General features: G+C 36.5%; 1 protein-coding gene across 1 annotated transcript in view; it reads left to right on the top strand.

Moving 5' to 3' along the window:
* Positions 1–266: 266 nt before the first annotated feature.
* LOC149566065 (uncharacterized) overlaps positions 267–18,897 on the top strand; it is a 159,074-nt gene continuing 140,443 nt past the window's right edge. The window contains exons 1-2 of the mRNA XM_089819499.1: positions 267–284; positions 426–548. The gene's annotated coding sequence lies outside the window, so the exon portion shown is untranslated. The remainder of the gene's footprint in view (positions 285–425; positions 549–18,897) is intronic.

Here is an 18,897-nt window from a genome sequence, read left to right as displayed (position 1 = left end):
AAAAAAGCAGAGACGTTGTGGGTATTGAACACCCTTATTAATTGAACTGTAAAAAAACTCGAACGTTACGGATGAAGTCCACATGATTGCATTTCAATATGAAGATCATGTCCGGAATTTTGCTAATTTCAGTTTCTTTCCCAGGCCTTCTGTTGCTCTTTACAGGCCATCCAAACTTCATTAGCCTTTTGGTGGGAATCTGGCGAGGTCAAAAGAGTGCAAGGCAGAGCAAGGGTGGCCACTTTCCAGCAGGAAAGAAATATTAAATTTGTTTTGAGATCACGGTATGAAGCTTCTGTGAGCGATGATAAGTGAATGCCTGAAGCCATTTCAAAATAAGTTTAGTGTTCACATACACAATTTGGGTGTTTCTTTTTGTTTATGTGGGCTAACCCATTATATGTGCAAATATGGAAGGTGAACAGTATAAGAGGGTTGGACATAAACAACCAGTGGAGACAATAGAAGCAATAGAGCTCTTGCAGGATTTGATTGAGTCGCTGGTACCCAGTAGCTCAGAAGGCGATGCCGAATGGCAACCGGACCAGGTATGAATGTTTTGTAATGTGATTACAAAGAATTAAGAAAGATTGGATGCAACTAGATTGAAATATCGAATTTGTTTCAGAGATGTTTGATTTAATTATGTTTTAAATAGTTAGTGGTAGTTAGTGGCTGCTAATGACCTGAATACAACTATTTTTGATTGACGATGATTTAAAGCAAAATTATACATTTCTTTAAGTTCTCTAGTAGCTATGCCGAGAGACTGAGTTTTCATAATGGTGAAAATGCTATTTAAACTTTGGGGTTTCTGGCAATTTTCCGTAAAAAAAATTAGACGAATTGTAGGAATCAAATACATAATTCATGGATTCAAAAGCAAATAATCTATGCAGCAATGAAGAAACAGACTCAGGGGAAGGGGCAATGCCCAAATGAAAACATAGATAACTTCAACGTTAACATGATGGCTGTGCACAATAATTGGGATAAACGCATAATTTTCCATGCGGCTTCTTAATATTCAACAGAACAATGCCCAGGCATCAACATGTGTCGACCCTAATTACATCCAACCACCGAGAATTGCAGCTTGAATAGTTTTTTCATAGAACAATCCCTCTGCACCAGCATGTGTCCATCTCGACTTATATTCACGTACTGAAAAACACAACTCGTATTCACACACAATGATAAGAAATGTAGGTCAAGCAAGAGAGGCTGCACAAACCGACATACAGTCCAGTCGGTGTTAGTAGAAGTAAACATAACCTAACCTCCTTTGCAAACTTTTCAAGGCGTGTGAGCTCTTTTACACCCATGCACGTGGAACAGAGAACAGAATATGTTATGTTTGGCAGTAATTAGAGAACCTATGTAAATTGTTTTATAATATGGGATTTGTCATTAATCGATTAGTTTGTTTTTTATTTTTTATTTTAATCATAAAAACAGTAAACCAAGGGTGCCGAACCCTTAAAAAACAAGCCAAAGAGGCTGTTTACAGAAAGTCACGAATAGACCCTTGGCAGCAAAACAAAGAAACAGACCACTCACAGCACACTAGTAGTACAATTAGCAACCCACCTCAAGCATGAGAAGAAATTTTGCCCACAACTCAGGGTCTTATTTGTGAGGAGAAAGAGCCACCTTTCCACAGGTACGATTAACTATAGTTCATGAAATACTATTGTTAATTAAGATTCAAGAACATCATTACAAGTGGGATCAAGAGGGGAATTCTCCTTAGAGGGTTTTTCAGCACCTGCAACAGACTGTTGGCAAACAACCATCAAAGGCTGGAGCAGAATAGGAGCAACAGGAGTAAAATCCACAGGGCTAGAGGAGGTCACATCATTAGCAAGAGTTGTAGAAGGATCCACAGTGCCTAAGGAAGCCAAAACAGCAGCAAAAGGCTCAACATCATCTAGGGAGTCATCATCATCAGCCTCTGAAGAGTCATTAGAAAAAGATACAAAAGCTTGGACAATGAAATGATCATCATTATTGTCCTTCCATTAAGTAGCAATGCCTTTACACTGTGAGAGAGAGAACAACCCAAAGCTAAATGACTAGTTGAGAAGCTTCTTCAACATCAAAAGGGGAGATCCTCAGAATCCAAGGACTGAGTCCATGGCCTATCCCCAACTACAAGAGCCACATTCCTAGGGAGAGGTGTAGAGATGCCAATGTCAATTAAAACACGAGCACAAGTAGAATGACACATAAAAGGAAGTTGTAGCACCAGCCTACAAGAAGTGGCTGATAGAGTTGCCAATGGCCTCATAACAAGAATTCTCCCAAAAATGAAGGACAAAATTGGGAATATGAACCCATACCAAATGCACATTGAGTGGTTCAATAAGAAGATCAAAAGTTGTCCAGGGTTTGGTTGAGATGAGTTAATTCCCTAAGTCCACAACTTGCTCAACAACAAGTCATGATCATCAAAAGAAGCAACAAGTAACCCTTAGCACAAGGGAAAAACTTTATGGTAACAACCAATGGCTTCCTAGAATCCAACACTTAGTTGTGTAGATCCAAGAGAGATTGCAAAAGACCAACAAGTGTACACACCAACCTGGAGCTTTTCTACCACCTCTTGGCCACAAACCACAACGGGAGACGTCTTAGCCCAAGAAAGGGGATGAGACTTCTCCTTGGGACGATGAGCAAGCAGATCTGGCAACACAAGCAAAGCTTCATCCACTAGCAGCAGAAAACAGACCTTGGAGAATGGACACTAGAACCCCTAGCACCCATCAATGGAGGGACACCAACACCCTCAACATCCACTAAAGGAGTAGCAGAGAGAACATTTGGAAGCACCGCCAATGGCCACAATGAGAGAAACAGGTAAAGGGTCAACACAAAAGAGCACAAGAACCCCACATTCCACTAGCGTAGGACGCAGGGACCACAACTGAGCACTTACAAACAAAACAACAAAGATAGGGGTGGCAATGGGAGATGTGGCAAAAACATTTGGAATGAAGAAGTGGGAGTGACAACCATTGCAACCAAAGCAGGAGCTCCATATGACTAGTTGTGAATGCTTTGTGATGTAGTTAAATAGAGTTATTTTCATGGCATCGACAGAATTAGTTTTAGTACATAGCTTTTTAACATCTCTTTTGCATTGAATGAGTGTTGATAACTTGGAGGTTGCCATCTCTGATTAATAGTTTTAACTTCAAGAGTAATCTACCTATTGGCTTCAGTGGTCCATATGAACCAAAATTTTGTTTTTAGCCTATCTCTATATGTACCAAAATTTTGTTTTTAGCCTATCTCTATATGTACATATGTGTGTTAGTATATTAGATTATTATTAATGTTTGTTATGCAATGGGTAGTTAGAATGGTGGTTGTGGGGTGATTGAGAAATAGGGTCACACAATGGTCATATTTGTAATCAATCTGGACAATCCCAGCATAATATGAATATGTTATTGGCATTATTTTACTGTTCATGGTATGGCTCTTTAATTTCCATGTTCTCTTCAATCCAACAAGAGGTTTTAGAGCCACATATTGAATAAGGGAAGGAAGATGAAAGTTGTAGGAGGTTGAGGGCCTGTACCATTTGCATGTAGAGGGCTCTGTTGTATAAACAGGCAGAATGGACCAGCATTTTAATTGGTCTTACCTGGTTTAATTCTATGCACCATGTGGACATATCTACTTATACTAAGCACTCCTACGCAGCCACATTTTTGTTTGGAAGTTAGCACCATAATAAATCATACAGCACCTCAATAAATCATACCCAGATAATTATATATATGGCATTCATTTGGTTTATTTGCATAGACGATACATTTTCCTAGCTCCTTCTGTCAAATCATGTAATGTTTTCCATACCTATCTTTCTTTCAATCTGATTTGGTTTGTTCACCATTGCTTGTTAACAAAACTATTCTGCTAGCAATGGCCTTCTACTAGAAACATTTTTTATTGTAGTGTCTTTAAATATGAAGCAAAGAAGCACCTTGCTGTCCTTCAACCGTCTAGGGGATACCAGGGAATCCTTGCACTGAACAAAGTTTCTTTATTTCATGATGATTATTTTGATTTGTGTCAAAGCTTTGAACATATAGACAACATGATGGTATGTACCAATGGTTGATCATGGAAAAACAAAGGTATATTTACAAGGTATTGGAGGCAAAATATATACTTAAAACAACCGTGATAAATTTAACTCTTCCATTTAATTGCCAAAGCGAACAGAAGTTTGTAGAAGAAGACGATGTAAAGTTTTTGGAGTAAGCTGTGAGAATCAGGAAATTGAATATTGTGTAGAGAAAACATTAAGAAAATCCAATAATAGCCACGCTATACCGTCAGCAGACTACCCTATACTAAAGCAACTGCCAGGCATACAAGGTTGCACAATTTCCTAGCCCCACCTAGCAACGCTTGGTTGTTTTTAACCACATTTTCACAAGAAGATGTAGAAGGCATGAAACATAAACTTTACGTTAATCCTGCTATTCAACAACAGCTTTGGAGCTCATAAGTTTTTCCCTATTAAAGTTTCCTATCTGGGTGGTTTTTTTGGGCCAAGAGTTTTAAGAAAATAACAACTAAGTTTGGCTTTGGAATAGATTTTTCTATTTATTTCTTATTTTTCTATTCTAAGCACCTGTATAACTATGTTGGCGGTGCCATATCCAAGCATGGTGCATAGGCATGCTGATAGTTATTTCTGTACACAGTTTAAGAGGTCATATGTTTAAAATATGTATATGCATTATTAATTTTTTTTCTTATTACATGTTCTCCCACCTACTAGTATGACTAATGTAATGTTCCGTTCCTGGCTGCACGTTGCTTAGTACCCAAATCCGGAAGTAAGTTTCAAAAACCATGAAATTGGCTTTACAGTGATGCTTAAGTTGACCATACGGTGGGATCAGGAAGACAATATAAGTTGGCCATACAGTGATGTTTAAGTTGACTGTATGGTGGGATCAGGAAGACAATATAAGTTGGCCGTATGACCTTAGAAGGATGTCTGTACGGTATGAGATGTGTTGGCCGTAGAGTGGGATTAGGGAGATTGCATGATTGTAAGGTAGAGGGTGTATGGTGAGGAGAAAATAACTTTGTCGTATAACCTAAGAGGGATGTCTGTACGGTAGCCAAGTCTGGGATGTTGGGTGGAGATATTGCTTGAGAGAATGGTGAGATTGGATTGTCGTGTAGTGAGACTGTATAGTGGATGTCGTACACCTACTTAGGGTGTCAATTTACCAAATCCTCCTACGTCAATGGACAAATGAAAATATTGTAAATCGCTAGTACAAGATGGATGTCGATAGAATTGAAGTTTCACCAAACAATATTTATAATTGCAAACAAAGATGGTGTAGAGATTTGCGAGATTTGGGCAAGTAATACAAAGATGGAATAAGGTGAGGATTGAATCCTACCAAAATCGAAATAGCTAAGCAAGGAAGATCTTTCACTTTCGAAATGGCGAACAACAGAGAATCCCCATTGAAATTCATAGTATAAAGAAAACATAATCCAAATTGCATACCAACTACTACTTACATGCCATGCTTAAATACCCTTTGGAGGAACTCCCAAGGTTTACAAAGATAGCCGATGGCAACACCTACGGAAACAATTAAAATAAAAATGGGTACGAGATATACTAAATCAGTCGGCCCATAAACAATGCTTTGATTATTTATTTATTTTATGATGGGAACATTACAACTAATTGATCTAGGCAATTTTGTGTGTTTAAATCCATTGGAAAGGGTTTTTATTGTGTTTTGAGATGCCCTTGTAGTGCCGAAGATTTTTATTTCAAAAGGATACAGAAGGATTTGACTGGACTAAGGTGTAATTTCAGTCGAATCTGACACCTCTAGAATGAAAATGTTTATAATGTCACCTGATTGTTTTTGCAGCTACTAGTGCTTTACATGTTACATTCAGAGGCATAGATATACAGGAATCAAAGAGGAGGTTGTAGGATCCACCGAGATGATGGAAGACCAACTTCCATCTCACCTTTAAAATGAAAATGGAGGGATAAAATCGGTTGAATTCAACACCTTTAAAATGAAAATGGAGGACTAATTACAGTTGAATTCAACACATTTAAATTGAAAATCTTTATGTCACCTCATTATTTTTACAGCTCTTAGTGCTTTGCATGTTACGTACATCTTTAAAGCTTCTTGCTTGGAGATGAGCATACTGTTAGATAGGTAGTTTTGGTATAAAATAGATGGCTTACCATTTCTCAAATTCATTGCATGTGTGTTTTGGCTTCTACATTCACTGCTTTGGTTGTAGTGTGTTGTTCCTATTTTTAATTTTCTCTTTCCTTTTTTTTTTGATGACAGTAGTTTTGTGGGGCTATGTTCTATTTACTGCCTTTCAATTTATAGGACATAGGTAGGTCTTCATGATCATTTTGCAAGTGGTTGTACCCTTGATAGGTGTCGCATACGCAGGTGGTCAACTGACGTGTGTGTCTGAATGGTCAGGCAGCTGGCCATTGGTTTAGGGTGCTCCAAAGGGTTCTGGCTATAGGAGAAAATCTGTAGGACAACTGTCATTGAATTTTGACATGGACACAAATTTCTCATATTGCATGTGAACTGGATGGTTAGAGGCATGCTATGATAAAATTCAAGATGATTTTCTTAGGTAGAGTTAGGAAGAGGCAATGACTCTTTAGATGGTATGAAGCAGTGGCATAGGGCACTGGACATATGTGACTTTTAGGTGTCACTGATATGAATGCAAAGTGAAGTGTTAGGGATGGAGGATGTGTATAGGCTTTAACACATGTTGATCAGTAGAAGGAGAGAGAAGATTGAGTTTATAGAGTGGAAAGGTAAGATGTATAGATGCTCTAGATCATTTTTTTTCCCCATCTTTTGTGGTGGATTTTGGTTTTTGTAGTCCTTATGATCCAAAGTTTTGTTTGTAGTATTTTAGTTTTATAGTTTCTTGTATGTGTTGGTGTATTAGATTTTTGTTAATGTTTATTATGCAATGGTAGTTGGTAAGGTATTTGTTGGGTGATTGAGAAATGCAGTTAGACAACTGTTTTATAAGCCAAATTTGTAATCATTCAAGATGATACCAGCAAAACATGATTTTGTTATTTGTGTTATTCTGCTGTTGATGGGATATTTTTGTGTTATTTGATCCAACACTAACCTCTTAAAGAAGGCATGGAGGCATTCTGTAAGAGATGAACTCTTTTAATTAGATAATGCTAAGACACTAATATGTGCAGCCGGTCTTTTATTCAGACACAACGAATTGAGGCCTGTCATCTCACAAATATAAAATCACTAGGATGTAAGTTGAAGGCCAAGAAAGATGATACTCAAATCCACAACAAATTAGGTTGGTGTTAGGAGTGAGTATATAGTCCTATGTTCCTTGGGGACGCATCCCTCCCATAAAAGCCATCGTTTTAGGGATGGGGATGTCCCCATTTTGGGAACTTAATTGGGGACATGCATCCGTCCCCAATTTTTTAACACAAAAAAAAAAAATGTCACTTTTGTCATCCCTGTTTGCCATCTCTCTTGTCCCCAAAATTGGCAAAATTTTTTGCCGTCTCAGAAACCCGTCCCGCTGTCCCCTGCCATCCCCATCCTAGAAACTTGGGGGAACATAGTCTATATACATTGTGCAATACGGACTTTTGGTGTTTGCAGTGTGAGGTATTTTTCAAAAGCCTAAACTGATGAACAAGATAGAAGTTTAATAGTATATGGTTTCACTTTTCACAGTCCACATTTTGTAGAAGGATACTCTCATTGCTTGAAATAACACAAACCAAAGTAATGAGAATCAGAATCGGATCAAAATCGGCAAAGGCTGAATTAAATCACAAATTGACCATGAATCAGAATCCAATTGGCCACGAATTGGCAAATTAAAAAAAAACCCTTGAAATTTAGAGATTTTAACAATTTAGAACTTATTTCATGCACCCTTTATTGAATATAACTTAAACACACTAAAATCATCAAATAGAAGTAGCCATACATAAACAAGGAACATAAATGATAAATCCAACACATACGTTACACGTAAAATGTAAATAGAAATCATAGGATCATAATGAGTCATATCATAGAATGTATATAAGATGAAGATCCATAAGACATCAAATCATAAACGTATGTAAGATGAAGATCCATGAAATGTATGTCTATTAGTATCTGTAAACAAAATGAAAGAACAAGGCTCTAGCTCAAGCTTGGTGGCAACCTCAGCCTCAGCCTCTGAGTGTCCTTTCTGCCTTCTACAAAGGTATCTAAGGTAGGTCCTAGAAGATTGTTGAGCCATAGCTCCTGCATGAAAAATGGGCTCGCGGACAATGTCACTAGGGCTTGTGTTTGTGCATGCACGTGTGCATTTTCCAGTACGTGAACATGCTCTAGCCGCCTTCTCTGCCATGGCCACAACCTCAGCCTCTCTATCTACTTGGTCAACCCACTCATGGTTTGCCTTAATGAAGACTGGATCCACAGCCTTAGTGAGCCACTTTGATTTTGGATCAATCTCCTCTAGAATGATCAGAGAGGAGTCAGCGCCCAAAATCTGTCTGATCCTAAGACGAAGGTTGTAATGAACAAAGACAAGATCATTTGACCTTTGCATAGAAAACCTATTTATCATCTTTGAGTGGATATGCTCGAACATGGATCAACTGCACTCACATCTAGAAGCTCTGCTTGGCTGATTCAGAATATGGATGGCAATTTTATGAAGTTTTGGGATTGTAGGCCCAAACATTTGCCACCATCTATGTGAAATAATGGAAAACAAAAACAATTAGTCTCATTTACAACTTTAAAATTACAAAATCAAAATCAAAATGCACAACTTATAAGCCATAAACTTAAGATGGTGCTCTTCCTTCTTGCTGGTTGCAAGCCTGTGGTTTTTTTTCTCTTCTTCTCTCTCACTTTTCCTCTATTTGACTCATGCTAAACAATTAGAAGGCCCTTTACGGTTAAAACAACAAGGGAAGGCAAAAAAAAACATTAAAAAAATATGTGATTTAAAAAAAAAAATGACTTGACTTCAAGCCGTGTGGGCCTATTTTTCGCAATTCATGAAGACGATTTTGGCAATTTTTTGGAAGAATCATCGACGATTCATGCGATTCATGGAAATGAAATCACTAATCTAGTTCAAGGATTAAAAAAAATTGGGAAGCCCAAATTGAATTGCCAAATCGGCGATTCACGCGATTTTTGGGCAATTCTACAAACAAACAAAAGGAAGCAACTTTAAAATACTGGAAATTCTAGATAAAGGCTATCTTATATGCAAGATGCAAGTGTATGGTAGAAGAATGCCACACAGATCTAAGAGGTAAACATTGGAGGAGGCTGGTGTTCAATTGGCTATGACTTCTTACTATTAGTTTTCAAACATAGCCTTTAGAAATAAAATAGACATATAGGTCAGTCCGGTTTCTGATGTCTCATAAGAGATAGAGCATATTCCATATCTGATTCACTAAAACTCTAAGAAAACTAAGATTCTGAAGATACTCTAAGACTTCTTTGCAACTACTTTGATTTGAAATTCCTTCGATGCCTCAAATGAGCTCACGAGGCTGCATTTATAGCATTTGGAGGCCAAGGGGTAGATGGAAGTGGTAGATGTAGGTAGTAGTTGGGAATTGCTTGGAGGTGTGAATGGTAGTTCCAATCAAAAGGTAAATTGAAAAGTTTATAGTGGAATGGTAGATGGAATCTTGAAAAGTGGGGAAATTTGAAGGGTAGTGGTAATTTTGGAAGTCAGTGTACTTTGGGATGAGTAACCTCATGTAGGTCCATTTCAGTCTTGTATCCTTTAATATCTAAAAATATTAATATCTTTTTGAGAGATATCAATATCTGGACTAACCACTAATGACTCAATTGACAACTTATCAATTTTTTAGAACCCAAAAAGTGAGAATGGTCCTTAACATCTGTAAGTGGCTATAGGGATCTTGCTTTTGAAATAGGGTTGCATCCTATTGTCACACAATAACGTGGGTGACATCACAACATTGACATGCCCATGTGCCAACATCAAAAGGGAATAGGATCTAATAGCTGTCCCATCAGGTTTGATCCTGCAAGTTCTCTTGTTAATGCATCAACTAATGGATTAGTTTATTTTTATCCATTCAATCTCAAAATCAGACCAAAAATTCAAAATACCATCTAGTAATCCGTCCTTGGGCAATATCTTTGTTGGGCTTCTTTTTGAGCAAGCTTCTCACTGCTTGACTATGACATTTGTTCTAACTATAAATTTTATTGGCTTGAGAAATATTTTCAATTTCTCAATACCTTTTTTACCTACATCTTTTTCAAAGATATGATATGTGCATTTTGTCTCAGTGAAGGTTCTTGATCTATATCCACAGATACATCCTTTTCCATTTTCTTCTTCCTGTATAAGAACAGGTGGCCAAGTAGTATCAGAAGCATCATTGTAAAGAATTAATGGTAAATCAGGAATTGGTATTTGAAGAGAAGGCAAATTTTTGCATTTTGATTTGATTCTTTGAGTTGCTTTTGTGGCATTGAGTAACCATTCATCTTTATTTCCTTTACAGTGCTCTTGGATTGCTTTCCTATCTTCTGCAAGACTTTTATAGAATGTAGAGACCTAATTCAGGAGCCAAGAAACCTTTGAATTTTCTTTTTATCTTGCAAAATATCAGGGAATTCTTGAATGTATTGCAAAAAATGGGGCTGAACTTGTCTAGGAAATCAATTTGACCTTTTCCAACTACCATTTCTTAGCAGATAAGCATATGCCATGTCTTTCTATTGCTGATGTTTCAAATGATCTGCTATTAAATTAGAGAATACAATAATATCATCAATATAGAGTGTACATAAATCTTTTAAATGTCTAAGTGCCTATACTGTTCTACGCTAAAAATATGCTAGTGCTGTGCAGAGATCAAATGGCACGACATTTCATTCATATGAACCTTATTCCTTTGCATTTATTTGCCAAAATCCTGTTTTGCAATAAAATTTTGAATACACCTTGTTAGCAGCTCTTCTAATCAAATAAACACTAAAAGGTGTTGGATCATTATATGGAAGGATGATATCGTTAGAGGCTTATAGTTGATGCAAAATCTTTTTTTATCTCTTATTGATCAAAAGTGCTAGACAAGAGAACACGCTTTTGCTAGGACGTATGAAGTATTCCTCAAGTAATTCATTCAAATGTTTATATCCATTTCTTTTAATTTAAATGGGCTCATTAGATAGGCTGTTTGACAGACTGACATTCTGGTTGTAACTAAATTTCACATTCCTAATGCTCTTGTGACCAAAATTACAACAGATTCAGGCTGCAATATTCATATTCAAATCTAGTTCTTATTTCTTCAAACATAGTAACAGATGATTTTGTAAGTTCTTTCACTCGTTTGTTTTTTTCTCTTTTCTCAGTTTGTTCAAATTAGTAATTAACAAATTTTAAGGCAGGAATTTCTACCTGCCTATCTTCATGCCTCAGAGAAATTTTATGCTTCCAAAACTGGAGTGGTTCATATTTAGTGAGAATCAAATATCCTAGCATAACATCATCTTCTAAATCATTATATTCAATGAAATCTGTTACAAATATTTTACCCATGATTTCCACATTGTTAAATTTGAGATCAGATTTGAATTGCTTTCAATTCTGTTTACTGAATTCATGGATAAATGTACATAAGTGATTTTTATATATATTATGCTTGGAGCACACTATATTTAATGTAATGTCCCCATTTTGGCTAGTCTGTGCGGTTGATAGAGTCAGCTCATCATAGCGACCCTCATGAGCTGACAAGGCATTTTGGGGGTCTCAGTTATGGATTTACTATTTTTAGTAAGTCTATTTTTAGTAGTTGCTATTCTTGGTAGTGCAGGGGGTGGCTTGGCAGTTGGTCGTCACTTGCGGTTGATCAGGCTAATAATTGCATGAGCTCTTATTTATTTATTATTCATTGAGTTGCATTGTTATAATAATGATTTTAGAGATATTTCTAAAAAAACAAGTTGGAAAGTTTCTAGTGTTGAGTTCTTTTGGGAAACTTCCACATTTTCTGAAGTGGAGTTTTATGGAAACTTTTACCAACGAAAGTTTATAAATGGGAGCTCATTTCATTGGGAAAGGCACGCTTGATTTTATATTTTATTTTGTGCCTTTGTGGTTTTTTCTGGGTTCTTAACTGTATGCCCTTGCTGATGTATAAGGGTTGGAAATTCTGAGAATTGCACTAGCAATTTAGCTGCTGAGGTATAGCTAAGATTGCCTAACTTCTCTACTATTCATCACTGTAGCTTAGAAGTGTTTTTTCATTCCATTGCTAAAGTGTGGTGGATTGGATATTTGTTTGCACAATCTCTTTCTATGTACTTTGTGTCTTGGAGATTGGTTTGTGATTACTGCTTGGATAATGAGGAGAATCGAATTTGATCATCCATTTTGGAGACGACATTTTGAAAATTCGATTTGTTACTGAAGGCTGCCCATTAACATTTAGTGACAACGTCCCATATAGTAATACTTGCCTGGGCGAGATTGGAGTCAAAATTCAGCTACCAAAGAGCTAGATGACATTTTCAAGACCTGAAATACACTGTCACACGTGGGGAGTCCAACCTTCAGTCACGTTGGCAATTTGCAGACTTGCGGTACATGTTGGCAGCGTGCTGATATATTATGGGAGTGACATTACAGCCCATTGCACGTCAACTACTTCAGTGTTTTGCATTTGCTGAGGACAGCCAAGGATATCAGTCATTGTGGCTGAGTTTGGCAGTAAGGGAAGTCATTTTGGGTGGCATTTGGCAAATTACCTACAGCCAGGTGCCATTGTTAAAATATATATTTTTAATTTGTTGCTCTTCATATTAAATGCAAAGAATCTCTTTCCAGTTATAGTCAGAATTCATTATATTATTTCAAACTTCTAGTAATTGTTATCACTTATCAACTGGAGAAAATTCAATATAAATTGGAAAACAATTAAATATGGCAAATAAGAGTTTGTGCATCATTAATTCAAATTGGGAGACAGTTCGGGTTTTTACATTTAATATATGTCAGTGTTGGCAGAAATTACCAAATAGAAGACTTGTCTTATGTGTTCAAGATGATAATTCTGTCATGACTGACTGCTATTATATAAGTCATGGGGCTTGAGGCTTTGGAAAGTCACGTCCATGAATGGAAGTGCTTCCCATGACAGAGGCTGATGGCCAAATGGCTACAACTTCTTCTTATTAATATTCAAAATACAATATTACAGAATAAGAACATGAGTCATTAAAGCCAGTCTGATTTCTGATATCTCATAAGAGATATAGGATACACCCTATGGCCTTATCAGACTCTATAAGACTCTTCTGTAAGCTAGACTCTTTGACTCAAAGAGTCAATCCCAAATGCTTCATCGCCTCAAATGAGCCTCCAAGGCCTTATTTATAGTGAGAGCGAGAGAGTAGTTGTTAAAAATTACCGGTAGGTGTGATTGGTATACGTGGAAAAACTGGTAGGTGTGGGTGGCAAATTTTACAAAAGGTGGGTGCTAGATGGAATCTTGGAAGATAGTGGAAGTAGAGAGTACATACTTGAGGATGAGTGGGCTCACGTAGGACCATTTGAGATCTTTTTCAAAAGGTAGGTGGTAGATGGAATCTTGGAAGATAGTGGAAGTAGAGAGTACATACTTGAGGATGAGTGGGCTCACGTAGGACCATTTGAGATCTTTTATTTTTCCGTAAAATAATTAGTCTAATAAACAATTTAAAACCATCACTTCTTAGAACCTAAAAAGTGAGAACGGTCCACTTGACACTTGTAAGTGGCTACAGGGATCTTGCTTTTTAAACAAAGGTTGCATCCTATTGTCACATCATATTGTGGGTGACATCACAACACAGACAAGCTAAATGGAATGGGGTCCATTAAGTCTTCTGGAAGTGTAGTAAAAGGTATATTGTAATCGTTTGATCTCTATTGGAAAATATAATCCAGTTGGACAACATAATCATCTGTCAAAGCCCAATCTAATTCAATGCGTGTGGTTAAGGCCGCCGGTGAGAGACAAATTTGCATTTCCTCAATTTCCATATTTTCCCACCACCTAGCCATTAGTGGATATAATTCTATTCTAGGGAAATCATACTTGACATTTGGATAGTGTATTAGGTAATGAATCATGTAGTCTACTATTGTCCTCCATAGTCTTGATGTATCAGATAAAACAATTCTTGCATGTCTTCCTTAAATACAACTCCTATGAGATCAACATATTGTTCTATTGAATCTTGGTCAAAACTTGTATGGGTAATAAAGCCAAAGTTTGATTTTTTTAGCAAATTCCTTTTACTCCTTTTATAGACTAGTTCATTCCAAAGACGCATTTGACATGAATATGTAAGGTTCCATAAGTTGTGCACCAATGCTGAATAAGAGCATCTTCTAATCCAAAGCTATATAGGAGATCTCTTTCTTCTTCATCGTTAATAAAACCACGTCGAAAATGATAAACAATGTTTTCTCTTACTCGAAATGACCAATTTTCTTTAATATATGCTTCAAGTAGTCATTCCACTATATGATTGGGCAAAAATGGTAGACTTATACGTTTATCTAGCCTAGTAAACATTGGTGAACCATCTTCTCTATACCAATAAAGTTCACCAAAAATAATTCCATCATTATAAATAAATCCTGCTAATTACCTGGTGAGAGCATCTGCTAATGGACTATTTTCCCTTTTTATTCATTCAATATCAAAGTTTTTAAAATTCAGACTTCCTAATATAAAAAATATGATACTTCTGGTCTATTCTTATATCAGAAGATGAATATTAAGTATCAGTAAATTATGTTCAATTTATATTTCAGAGAGATCGAATTAATTTAGTCTGCTATTGTTTTATTGAGATCAAAATGATTGAAAATCAGTATGGAAATATCACTCAAGTCTTGCAATAAATGTTTGAAGACTTCTCTACAAGTATGTGTTCGTTGTTCTTTATTGAGGGACATTGGTGATGTCTAAGTATGTAATACAATAGTCACACACGATAGGCGTGACTCATGGAGAAGTTACAACCTATCAGGGATGACTCCAAGTCACTTTAATTTCAAACAAAACCAACATAATACAAGTGTCAAATCTCTTAGGCTATCGCTAATGAAGTAGATTAGTCGGCCTTCAGATTAATATTAAAATCAGATATCATATATATAAATATGTTTCCGACTAAGCTATACATACATTAATGCTCCCTCTTAGATTAGAAAGATAAACACATAGGTAAATAGAGCACTATTGACAATATTTAAAATCATACAACATAGGAAGTCTTTGATAAGAAGACTTCCAATATGTGATATCATATAAGTATTGGCCTATCAGAATATCAACATAGGATATTCACCAAATACTATTTTGATATCATATTAGGTAGCATGAGCATTGGCTTATCAAAACGTCAATTTAATGATATCCACCAATGACTCTGAGTAATGGCCTATCAGAATATCAAATCAATGATATCCACCATGAACTCAATATGGTAATGGCCTATTAGAATATCAAGGCAAGATATTCACCAAATACCTATCATATATCTATGCAAACAACTTATAGACCGTAAACTTAATGACATCTAACATTTAGTTGTTGATTTATAAGATAAAGCCTTTCATGATCTATTTCAACATTTACATAAAATGTATATCATGATTTAAGTTATTGTAAGATCATCACCTTTCAATAACTTTTGCAAGTACAATTGATAATCATTTGGAAGTCATCACTTCCTCATGATGTACATAGGGGGCAAACTCATACACGCATGACATCAAAAGTTCACATGAAGTCACCATGGATACTGTCATGTGGTGTTGTCATGACATCCACCGTGACACATATTAGAGAATAAGGTTTTCACCTCAAACTTATGTCTCATAGACAAGAATGTAATACAAAGGATTGCAGTTGGAAATTCTTCTTCACGAAGAAACGCTAACGTTTTGACCTCCTTGTCAAGGTTATTTCCAATAAGGTGTCAAAAACTTCCTCTGAATCTGAAACATATCCTCTATCTGCTCCCTCTCTTTGTACAAAGTTGCCTCTAATGAATTGTCATGCTCCCTAGTAAAACAAATATCCATCTATCTAAGAATGTTATAGTCTAGATATCTTTGGTTCACAGGGAATTTAATCCCATGAATCATAGTCCCTTTAACTGCTATATTTTCTGACTGGTAGAGAAAACATCTTAGCATAATCTACTCCTTTTGAAGCAATATGACCAAGATTCTTGGAAGCAAACTGAAACATATCATCTATTTGCTCCCTTTCTTGACGGATGTCCCAAACTCCCTCTTGTTATAGAAAGGTACTCATATTAGGTTGCATGCCTAATGTACCATTCTTTTTCCTGCAAGAACATCTTCAAAGACAAGGTCAAAAAATCAAGGAAAATAACTCTTATAGTACTTATGGAAATATAATTAAGAGAGAGAATATAGAGATTAGTAATACTCAATCTAATGAATACTTATCTGAACATCTTTGATAGAAGTTTCTGTAATGAAACTCTGTATGCATCAAATCAGGAAATGCCTCCATTTAAGCATTTGTCACACAATGGGATTGGAACATTGTTTATTATTTCCCCCCATAATGTAAAATTCCCAATCTTATACCATATGGAGCTTTCAGTCATTGGCAAGTTCAATGAGAGAACATCATAAAGAATTTGTTGCCTTTTGATTTTTAAATAGTCTCTCTTAATAGCCAAAGTGTCTTGAACATCCTTAATATGAATCATCGCAGTCCAATAGATTGTATTTTGTTTAGACATTCCATCAAAGAAGTCATAAGTATCTATCAAACTTGATTATATTTACCAATGTGTTGAAATCCAAGAAGATTGTGAAACCCAGGGGCAGTTTGAAAGGGGCACACTATGATACAAAAGGGAGTCTCCTGGAGAGGGGTTATGATTCAGATACCCAAGATGAAGTTGAGGGGGGTATGGGGAGTTTGAAGAAGGGCTCTAGTTGTAGTTCTAGAAAGAAGAAAAAGATGGTTGTTGACTGTGATTCTGACCGGGAAAGTGATTTTATGGAGGAATTAGTGAGAGATCACTATAAAAAGAGGAGTGGAGGTAAAGGCAAGGGTATTAAGGGTTTTCAAGATGATCAGGCCTCTCCCCCTTCCGATGATGAGCCTCTAGCTCACTGGTTGGAAAGGAAAAGAAAATCTTCGAGCGGGTAGGAGGAGAGGTTTTAGACTATGAATAATGGGGATTTGGAAAATGAGGATGATGGGGAACAGGGGCATCTTCCAGATTTGAATGATAATACTGATGGTGGGCTGAAGTCATCCAAAGGTCTTTTTGGTAACCCTAGTACAATCATGAAGGAGATTGGCTTCCTAAAGTAACAAATGTAGATGCTTGGCAAGGAAGTGGAGCAAGTCAATAAAATTGCCAAAGGTGAGCGTACACTTGGCCAACACACAGATAGGCTTTCAGAGGTTATTGGGAATGCAAAAAGTTAAAAACCTTATGCATAAGATACCACAACTCGAGGCCAAACATAGGGTGCTGGATAAAGCGACTAGTGGTATTCAGGGGAAGGTGTCTAAAATGGAAGCTAAGCTGGGTAATTTGGAAAAGTTGTTCAAACAGATGGTTGATAATGTGGGTAACCTCTTGAAGCGGCTTGAGCATGACAAAGGGTAGGACTCCCCTCTGGTTGCAGAGAATTAGAGCCCTAGCAAATGCACCTGAGCTCATTCTAAGAAGAACGAGGAAGTGAGCAAAATGTACGAGGTGAAGGCTGTTGCTGAAAATATGCATATTCTGGTTGATCGGGCTGTTGACCTAATAAAGACTTCTTAGCTGGTTGGTTGCTATTTTTTTGCTGTTCTTTTGCTGTCTTTTCTAGCTTTGTTTTGGGTGACCTCATGGTTGTTGTTTTTGGAGGTTTTTTTTTATGGAGGTTTGTTTCATGTTGTTCTGTGCTACTTTTCTATGCTGATTACTTCTCTCGTTTATGTCTAGACTTCTGGTTTTATGTAAAAGGTTTCGGGTCCTTTAAAACCTATTTTTACTTAATCAAAACATTAAATCTGCAATATTAATGCTTCTACAATCCAAGGGATGACCTCATGCTTGAGTCTTGAATACTCTCCCTTCACATTCTTCTTTAAAAGTTCTTTCCAATTTATAATAAGATACTCAAATGCTCTTTAAAGAAAAATACTGCTCAACTTTTGTGATTCTACTATCACAATATTGTACATGCACTCATTTCCCATTATTGGTTCCAATCTCTAATCTCTTGTGCCAACGGTAATATCCGCCCCAAAAAATGGAGATATGAACCAATAATGGGAAATGAATGCATGTACAATATCATGATAGTAGAATCACAAAAGTTGACCAGTATTTTTCTTTAAAGGGCGTTTGAGTAGCTTATTATAAATTGGAAAGAACTTTTAAAGAAGAATGTGAAGGGGGAGTATTCAAGACTCAAGCATGAGGTCATCCCTTGGGTTGTGGAAACATCAATATTGCAGATTTATTGGTTCCAATCTCTAATCTCTTGCGGCAACGATAATATCCACTCCAAAAAATGGAGATATGAAGTAAAAAAAGAGTAAATAATCTCATATTGATTTCGTCAATAATATTATTCTCATGTGATCTTATTCAGAACAAGTATGTAAGGATGACTTGACATTGTGGTTCCTTATATCCTAAGTGGCTCGCAATTATGACCTGTGTGAATACATCTGGCCTCTTGATTGCTGACAGTTTATGACAATGAAACAGCTGTGTGCCTCAA

Source organism: Cupressus sempervirens, chromosome 3, assembly GCF_028749045.1.
Source record: "Cupressus sempervirens isolate cs-2001-9-10 chromosome 3, ASM2874904v1, whole genome shotgun sequence".
NCBI classification, from domain to species: Eukaryota; Viridiplantae; Streptophyta; class Pinopsida; order Cupressales; family Cupressaceae; genus Cupressus; species Cupressus sempervirens.
The sequence above is the reverse complement of the archived record's forward strand: the minus strand, read 5'-3'. Positions and strand labels throughout refer to the sequence as shown.